The sequence below is a fragment of the Oncorhynchus mykiss genome, chromosome 12 (assembly GCF_057628025.1).
Source record: "Oncorhynchus mykiss isolate SJ-2025 chromosome 12, ASM5762802v1, whole genome shotgun sequence".
NCBI lineage: Eukaryota > Metazoa > Chordata > Actinopteri > Salmoniformes > Salmonidae > Oncorhynchus > Oncorhynchus mykiss.
Window position 1 is genome coordinate 85,962,288 of NC_143033.1, and position 10,195 is coordinate 85,972,482.

Sequence of the window (10,195 nt, forward strand, 5' to 3'; positions counted from 1 at the left end):
CCAATATTGGCTGCTAATGGTCTAAACCATGAATCTCCTTCCAATATTGGCTGCTAATTGTCTAAACCATGAATCTCCTTCCAATATTGGCTGCTAATTGTCTAAACCATGAATCTCCTTCCAATATTGGCTGCTAATGGTCTAAACCATGAATCTCCTTCCAATATTGGCTGCTAATGGTCTAAACCATGAATCTCCTTCCAATATTGGCTGCTAATGGTCTAAACCATGAATCTCCTTCCAATATTGGCTGCTAATGGTCTAAACCATGAATCTCCTTCCAATATTGGCTGCTAATGGTCTAAACCATGAATCTCCTTCCAATATTGGCTGCTAATTGTCTAAACCATGAATCTCCTTCCAATATTGGCTGCTAATTGTCTAAACCATGAATCTCCTTCCAATATTGGCTGCTAATGGTCTAAACCATGAATCTCCTTCCAATATTGGCTGCTAATGGTCTAAACCATGAATCTCCTTCCAATATTGGCTGCTAATGGTCTAAACCATGAATCTCCTTCCAATATTGGCTGCTAATGGTCTAAACCATGAATCTCCTTCCAATATTGGCTGCTAATTGTCTAAACCATGAATCTCCTTCCAATATTGGCTGCTAATGGTCTAAACCATGAATCTCCTTCCAATATTGGCTGCTAATGGTCTAAACCATGAATCTCCTTCCAATATTGGCTGCTAATGGTCTAAACCATGAATCTCCTTCCAATATTGGCTGCTAATTGTCTAAACCATGAATCTCCTTCCAATATTGGCTGCTAATGGTCTAAACCATGAATCTCCTTCCAATATTGGCTGCTAATGGTCTAAACCATGAATCTCCTTCCAATATTGGCTGCTAATGGTCTAAACCATGAATCTCCTTCCAATATTGGCTGCTAATGGTCTAAACCATGAATCTCCTTCCAATATTGGCTGCTAATGGTCTAAACCATGAATCTCCTTCCAATATTGGCTGCTAATGGTCTAAACCATGAATCTCCTTCCAATATTGGCTGCTAATGGTCTAAACCATGAATCTCCTTCCAATATTGGCTGCTAATGGTCTAAACCATGAATCTCCTTCCAATATTGGCTGCTAATGGTCTAAACCATGAATCTCCTTCCAATATTGGCTGCTAATTGTCTAAACCATGAATCTCCTTCCAATATTGGCTGCTAATGGTCTAAACCATGAATCTCCTTCCAATATTGGCTGCTAATGGTCTAAACCATGAATCTCCTTCCAATATTGGCTGCTAATGGTCTAAACCATGAATCTCCTTCCAATATTGGCTGCTAATGGTCTAAACCATGAATCTCCTTCCAATATTGGCTGCTAATGGTCTAAACCATGAATCTCCTTCCAATATTGGCTGCTAATGGTCTAAACCATGAATCTCCTTCCAATATTGGCTGCTAATGGTCTAAACCATGAATCTCCTTCCAATATTGGCTGCTAATGGTCTAAACCATGAATCTCCTTCCAATATTGGCTGCTAATGGTCTAAACCATGAATCTCCTTCCAATATTGGCTGCTAATGGTCTAAACCATGAATCTCCTTCCAATATTGGCTGCTAATGGTCTAAACCATGAATCTCCTTCCAATATTGGCTGCTAATGGTCTAAACCATGAATCTCCTTCCAATATTGGCTGCTAATGGTCTAAACCATGAATCTCCTTCCAATATTGGCTGCTAATGGTCTAAACCATGAATCTCCTTCCAATATTGGCTGCTAATGGTCTAAACCATGAATCTCCTTCCAATATTGGCTGCTAATGGTCTAAACCATGAATCTCCTTCCAATATTGGCTGCTAATGGTCTAAACCATGAATCTCCTTCCAATATTGGCTGCTAATGGTCTAAACCATGAATCTCCTTCCAATATTGGCTGCTAATGGTCTAAACCATGAATCTCCTTCCAATATTGGCTGCTAATGGTCTAAACCATGAATCTCCTTCCAATATTGGCTGCTAATGGTCTAAACCATGAATCTCCTTCCAATATTGGCTGCTAATTGTCTAAACCATGAATCTCCTTCCAATATTGGCTGCTAATGGTCTAAACCATGAATCTCCTTCCAATATTGGCTGCTAATGGTCTAAACCATGAATCTCCTTCCAATATTGGCTGCTAATGGTCTAAACCATGAATCTCCTTCCAATATTGGCTGCTAATGGTCTAAACCATGAATCTCCTTCCAATATTGGCTGCTAATGGTCTAAACCATGAATCTCCTTCCAATATTGGCTGCTAATGGTCTAAACCATGAATCTCCTTCCAATATTGGCTGCTAATGGTCTAAACCATGAATCTCCTTCCAATATTGGCGGAGTATCGTTGAAACAATGAAAGCGACCAAAGTTGCGACCTGTATGGTGTGAATTATCAATCTCTATACCAGTATCCCTGAGTTGTCTGAAATATGAACCTCCCCTCAATATCAGCCCTGAAACATTTCAACCATGAATCTCTCTTCTATTAGACCTGCACTGTCTGTCTGCTCCATGGCCACGTCTCCTCCCAGGAGTTATAGGGAGAAAGGGAGGAGGTGGTGGTCAGGGGGGGGGGGGGGGGGTCTGGAACACAGAGGTACAGATGCTCTGTGTTTTTGGTAGCGTGACATGAGGGATGGTTGTGTCTGTAAGGCCCTGCCCTCCTGTCCCGGCCTAGCGGACCCGACCGATCCGGTGGCTGTGTCTGTGTGGTGGCGGAGCAGGACCCATAAAGAGAGTGGTGCGCCCCATGTTCAGGCCATAAAACTGAATGAAAATATTAAATCTGTCAGGCTCTGTCCTCGTAAATAAAGTAATATATTACTCCATCCATGAAAGTGAAAAAAGGTCTAGAGGTTTAACGAGTGGGAGAGGAGCGGGTCTATTTCAGCTCTGATTGCCAACCCCCCGGCCCCCTCTCTCCATCACCCAACCCCTGTAGATGGAGCTAATTTTTCAGAGCGGGAGAGGGAGAAAGATAGAAGGTTGAGGGAAACATGCACTGATGGTCATGGTATGCAGGTACAGGATAAGTAAGGTGGGCTTGTCCCAGTGGTTCAGCACAGTAGCAGAGGTTTGCAGTATAGGATAAGTGGAACACTGTAAGTTGGCCAGGGTCTGGTTTACCCAGGCAGTGTCCTACTTACTATTAGCCCCCCCAGAACCCTCTCCCTCCAGCCCCCTCAGCCCAGCCCCTTGCGCCCTTCAGTCCAGTCCAGTGGTCCCAGCAGTGAGCACAGTGATTAGCATTAGCAGGCGGTGGGTATGTTGGGCATGGTCCTCCACCTGCTCCTGTCCTGGGCAGCTGCTGCTGCTGTCCGCTCTGCTAATTGGCTGGCAGGTGGCCGTGGCAACACTAGTGTGGCTCTGGGAGAGAAAAATAGGAGGACATCAAGTTTCCTGGTGTTCTAGATCAGAGACGTAAGTGTTGCTCAAGAATGCAGGCACTGCACAATGTACAAACAAACACACACGCACACACACACATGGATGTGCACACACACACACATTGTCACAGCCTCTCTCTCTCTCCGTATGGGGGCTAGAATAACGTTGGTGCCAGCATGGTGCCTGCCTCACCAGTCTGAGAGATAGATGGCATTCTGCAGAGGCTGGCACAGCGCCTCCTTATGTTTCCTTTACAATCCCAGGCAATGTCTGTGTATTCTCTGCTCTTCCTCTTCTGTCCTCTCCTCTGTTCTCTTATCACTTCCGCTATTTCCCTCTCTTTTTGCATCGTTCTTTTTTCACACTGTTGCATCTCCCTTTTCCTCTCCTCTCTTCTCCTTCCTCTCTTGCGCCAGTGTTAATGAGGATGTGGGGGAGCTGGTTGTCGGTTGAGTAAGCTCAGTATCACATGATTAATTGCTGGAGGTGGGCATGGTGGCCCAGGGACAGTCTGGCGCGGGGACACAAGGTTGCAGCACGGTATACCCTTCTTTTTCTCTCTCTCCCTCTTTCTGTCTCCCTCAGCGACTTGCTCTCTATCTCTCTTTGTCTCTGTCTCGTTTACCCTCTCTCGTTCTCTCTCCACTCCCTCTCTTCTCCTTGTTGGTGACGTGTTGTGGAGCAGACTCCCCTGTCTGCTGTCTGACCTACACATGTACTGTAGCCAGTGAGAGCTGGGCTGGGCCGGTGTTGTGTGGGATTGTGTTCTTACACATATGTGTGCGGCTGTTAATTAAGATTAAAGGCCTCGGGAAGGTGAGCAGACCCACAACAGCTGTTTACCAACGTAATGCTAATTGCACGGGGGTCTGCAGTAGATGTGTTTATATGTGTGTGTTCTGTTCTGAGTGGTCAGAAGGGGTCCGGCTTTTGGCTGTGGTGGCTCTCAGTGGCTGGAATGTTGAAGCCTTGCCCCTGATTGGTCAGAAGTTACCAGGGCTTGGCTCCAATTGGCCAGAGAGCAGTGGATACTGTATGTGATTGGTCTGAAGGCAGCAGGGCTCTGTTCTCCCTGTACCCAGCGATCGTGGCATCAGCAGGAGCAGGCGGTCACTGGACTCTGCCTCTAAATTTAGGAGGGAGAGCTGGGTACGTTTTGTAATTAATAGCAGTGACCTGGAGGGGCCAGCATATTACCAGAGCCTGAACAAAGCGGGAGCCCTGTCTGGCCCACACACACACACACACACACACTGCCTGGGGGAACTGAGACCTCATCTATTTCTCAGGGTCTGTTTTTATTTACCGCTTGTTTGACTTCATTTTCCAACCAGAAGCTTTGTTTCTGCTCCGACTATGGAGTCTGTTTCACTGCTCCTAACTTACCACTACTGTTGGCTATAAAGGAGCCATGTTGGGAGTAAAGTGATGATGCTGCTCTGTGAGGAGCTCTCTGTTTGTCCATATTGTTGGTTCTTCTGGCAAATTCTTTCCTTGTTTTCATGGGTAATTGTACACTCTGTAGGCTACCTCTATCTGTCTTACTCTCTCTGTCTCGGTTGTTCCATTACTGCTGAACACTCCCTCCCTCCCTCCTCCTCTCTCTCTCTCTGTCATATTGAGCTGTCTGTCAGTGTGGGGTGGCTCTCTGGCGGTGTGATGGATGGGGAACGTGTAGGAGGAGCAGCCATCTTTAATAGACACGCGGATTGAAATGCTGGGGAACTAAATGTTAATGGCCTCATAAAACATCCACTTCCCCACCCTCACCTTGTTGCCTCCCCATACCAACCCTTTCACCACCACCACAGGCTCCATCAATAAGCACTGTTCCAGCTGCCATATTTCCTCCGTGGCAGGAAGGTAAGGTGGTAAAGTGATGGCTGCTGGGTGATGTCCACCGGGCCACAGGGTCGAATAAATCAATCCCCACGGAGGAGAGGTCAAAAGCGGTCAAGGACAAAGGCCAGGTAGGGAGAGTCATTTTAGTGGCAGAGGAGTCTCTGTGTCTTATGTGAAGCATTGACCCTGCTCATAATTCCAATTGGCTGGCTTGTTTGATACTGTCCCAAATCCCCTCATTGTGAGAAGGGATTGGCTTTGCTTGAGTGGCTGGAACTGTGTGTGTGCGCGCGTGTGAGCGTGCATTTGAGCAGTCATACTGTATGTGTGTTTTATTGTGCAACTTGTTCTCTTTAGTTGCTCTTTACTGTATCTCTCTCTTCAGACCATCTCCCAATTTAACATTGCGTTCCAGAGGGGTACATTTAAGCCAATGCTTTTTGGGTCTAAAAAGGAATCAAGTCAACTCAACGCTGCACATTCAGCCATTAATCATAATAATTCTGTTGGCGTTCAACAGTGAATTGGAATGCTGTGGTCTATGCGACCTCTACAACCCAATACAAAATGCTAGTATTCTAATATGCTAAAGGTAATGAGCAGACGCGCACACTGTATCTGGCCAACTACCACCAGGTCCCCAGTCTTTCAGTATCCACAATGGAAGCATTTTATAGCCAGCATCAAGACTTCGACACCAAGGTATAGTCAAGGGCATGGAGAGGGTTGAGGGCTAAATGATAGTATATAGACGGTATTAGGGTTATAGGATAGTATGTAGACGGTATTAGGTTTATAGGATAGTATGTTGACTATATTAGGGCTATAGGATAGTATATAGACTGTATTAGGGCTATAGGATAGTATGTAGACTGTATTAGGGCTATAGGATAGTATGCAGACTGTATTAGGGCTATAGGATAGTATATAGACTGTATTAGGGTTATAGAATCATATATAGACGGTATTAGGGTTATAGGATAGTATATAGACGGTATTAGGGTTATAGGATAGTATATAGACGGTATTAGGGCTATAGGATCATATATAGACGGTATTAGGGTTATAGGATAGTATATAGACGGTATTAGGGCTATAGGATCATATATAGACGGTATTAGGGTTATAGGATAGTATATAGATGGTATTAGGGTTATAGGATAGTATATAGACGGAATTAGGGTTATAGGATAGTATATAGACGGTATTAGGGATATAGGATAGCATATCATACTGGGGCGGCAGGGTAGCCTAGTGGTTAGAGAGTTGGTTAGAGAGTTGGACTAGTTACCGAAAGGTTGTAAGTTCAAATCCCCGAGCTGACAAGGTACAAATCTGTCGTTCTGCCCCCGAACAGGCAGTTCACCCACTGTTCCTAGGCCGTCATTGAAAATAAGAATTTGTTCTTAACTGACTTGCCTAGTAAAATAAAGGTAAAAAAAAAAATATATATATAGATGGTATTAGGGATATAGCATAGTGTAGACGGTATTAGGGATATAGCATAGTGTAGACGGTATTAGGGCAATAGGATCATATATAGATGGTATTAGGGCAATAGGATAGTATATAGACTGTATTAGGGTTACAGGATAGTATGTAGATGGTATTAGGGCGATAGGATAGTATATAGAAGGTATTAGGGATATAGCATAGTGTAGACGGTATTAGGGCTATAGGATCATATATAGACGGTATTAGGGCTATAGGTTAGTATATAGATGGTATTAGGGCTATAGGATAGTATATAGATGGTATTAGGGCTAAAATTGTTTGATTACCACTGGGTCAGAGTATGAACCCATAGGCCAAGTGTTGGTGTTACGGCCTCAGTCCTACCAGATCTGACTGCAACCTCCTTGGGACCTGCAGGTTTCCTATCACAAATCATACATGCAGAGGTCATTCATGTCAAAAAGTCAACTATGAAGGACTCAAAAATGAATTCCCATGTCACAGTAACATAGGCTTCCCAATGATTTCCCCGCAACAATCTCCCTCTCTCTGGCGTTCTTCTTTTACTGTGCTGTAAACGATATGACCCAGGCACAAAATGCAATCCATTCACAGCAATAAAAGAGACGAGTTTGTCAGCAAGCTTTTTATTCAGGCATTTTATACAGGGAACATGGCCAAACTTCTCATCTTTACATCTAAGGGATTCCAATAATGTCGTAGCGCTGCAAAAATAAAAAGTCCTCTTTCCTAAATTGTAGCTGGTTCTGTGGATGTGGTGTTTCATTAGCGTGTAATATTCCTGACTTGTCTGTAGGGTGATATCTATGGATGATTTTTGAAACCTACTTTCATGTTTTAGAATCTGTCCTGGGCAAAAATGTAACACTTTCTATTCTGTTTACTGAGAGTGGAAAACTAAAGGAACTAAAGTTTCTCACCAGAGAAATCTGTCTCCCCGAACAAAAGTGAGGAAAAGAGGCAAATGAAGATTGATTGAGAAGTGGCGAAGGGTGTTGCACGTTAACTGCAGCTGACTCTGCACATCGCATGATAAATCCCATTCAGGGCTGCCGATAATGATCCGAGCCCAACACTCACACAATGAAGGAAGGGAGGGGAGGTACAAAAGGGGGGGTGATCAGCCCCAAAGATACAACCCCACAGTAGGCAGACTGTCAGAAGAAACACCCGGAGAGGTGGGAGAGGGAGATACAGAAATACAAGAAGAAGGAGGAAAAATGTTATTATTTATTTTTTGTCAAGCTGCAGTTTTTGAAGGACAGCTTCTCAATAAGAGTCTCACCCCATCAGGCCTTGGGCTGTAGTCTGGGTCTCAACTCGGTGTGAGAGGACGACAGCACCTCCTCAGTAGATCATATCAAATGTTGTTCACTTGGAGGTAAAAGAGAAAAAAAGATTTTAAGAGAGATGGGGGTCTGGAGAGGCTGAGACAGAGACAGTGATGGAGCGGTAGAAAGCTAACCTTTACCAGTTCATGTCTCTCCCTCCTCCCTCTCTGTCTCTTGCTTGATCTCTCTTTTTCTCACTCTCTCTCCCTCCCTCTCTCGCTTTCTCTCTTTCTCTCCCTTTCTCTCTCTCTCCCTTTCTCTCTCTCTCTGTCTCTCTCCATTTCTTTCTCGCTCTCTCCCTTTCTCTTTCTCTCTCTCTCCCTTTTTCTCTCTCTCTCCCTTTCTCTTTCTCCATTTCTTTCTCTCTCTCTCTCTCCCTTTCTCTTTCTCTTTCTCTCTCTCCCTTTCTCTTTCTCTTTCTCTCTTTCTCTCTCTCTCTCTCTCTCTCTAGCTGTCTAATGTCCGTATCTCACATGTATCAGCCTATTAAAGCCCCTTAGCGTCTGTCTGCATTACTGAGTTAGACACAAACACTTTTCACATCTAGACTGAATGAACAGATGCTGTTACTTGTATTTCTCAAACACACCGCCTCAAAACTAAAGGCTCAAACTCAGACCCACCCCTCACACATTCACACACACACACACCTGATGGTCTTTCAGCAGAGTGAATAATTACCTTGCCAAAGGGCACCACTGTCATCCCTGGCTGATATTTAAAGGCCTGTCACTGAATGTTAATCACACCTTTCTTCAGCTTCGCTTAGTTAAGTGGAAATGTCCTCTTTGTTGGCTGATCCAGAGATCAGAGACCTGATGCCTTCACCATAACCTACAGATAACACTGTCTTATTGGCTAACGCAGACAGATATTGTCCTTAATGTCAACACTGATGGACACATCTCTCTTTGTTGTGCACAGATGAACAGTTGACCCCATTGAGACACACTGGAGTGGGCTCATATTGTTGGCACAGTAACATGATGTATTTATTGATCATTGTGGTCATGGTCAAAATAGGTTTGAGGACCTTTAGGTTTGCTGTGACACGTTCATGACCAGAAGAGAAAGCCAACTGCATCCCAGAGGACTGAGTGATGTGAAATGTCCAATGGAAACATTAAGCAAATAGCAGGAATCAGAGATTTCAGCACCATGGACAGCAATTATTTGAAACTGCATCTACAAGGTCAGTTGAAATGTAGCAGGATTATGAAACTAGTGACACTAGTATGTGACAACTGATTGTAGTTTCACTATATTGTTGATGGTAGTTCATGTTTCTATACTAAAGGCTTTGTTTTTCTCCTCACAAGAATAATAGGATAAAATAATGATTTACAGTGTCTGAAGCCATTGTGAAATGATTCTAATCTAATTAGTTGATTCAGTTTGACTCCACTGTATCCCCCGGGCTGTTCCTGTTCCTTTCCAACAATCTCTCACTGTGTCACATACTCACACACGCAGGCACGCACACATACAGTTAGAGTTTTTCTTTATCTTTCCATATCTACAACTTTCCATTTGCTTTGTGGTCTTGGGGCAGCATTGGAAAATGAGACCCTAGTCTCAATTGGGCTCCCCTGATTAACTAGAAGTTAATAAATAAAGAAAGTTAATAAATAAAATACAAAACATGAAGAGCACCTTCCTCAATTCGTCAGGGCATGGACTCTGCAAAGTCTCGAAAGCAGACCACCACATATCACCCTACCTCATTCAAAGGCATATGCTCATATACCCTCTGAATGGCACACAATTCATGTCTCAGTTATCTCAAGGCTTAAAAATCCTTATTTAACCCATCTACACTAAATGAAGTGGATTTAACAAGTGACAACAATAAGGGTTCATAGCTTTCACCTGAATTCACCTCTTCAGTCGATGTCATGGAAAGAGCAGGTGTTCCTAATGTTTTGTCCACTTAGTGTTTACCAACCCCCCCTGCTCTTATTGTCCACCCCTCTTTCAACACAATGTATTTCCATCTCTCTCTCCCTCAGTGTCCTTCTGGCCTGGACTCTCTCCCAGCCTCTGTCACTGCCTGTGTAAGTGGTGAATAGTGCATAAGGCCCAGTTAGTGTTCCATCAGGGGCATGGATACAGAGCTGAGGGATCATGCAGGCTCAGGCACAGAATCAGGCTGGCTATCTTGGC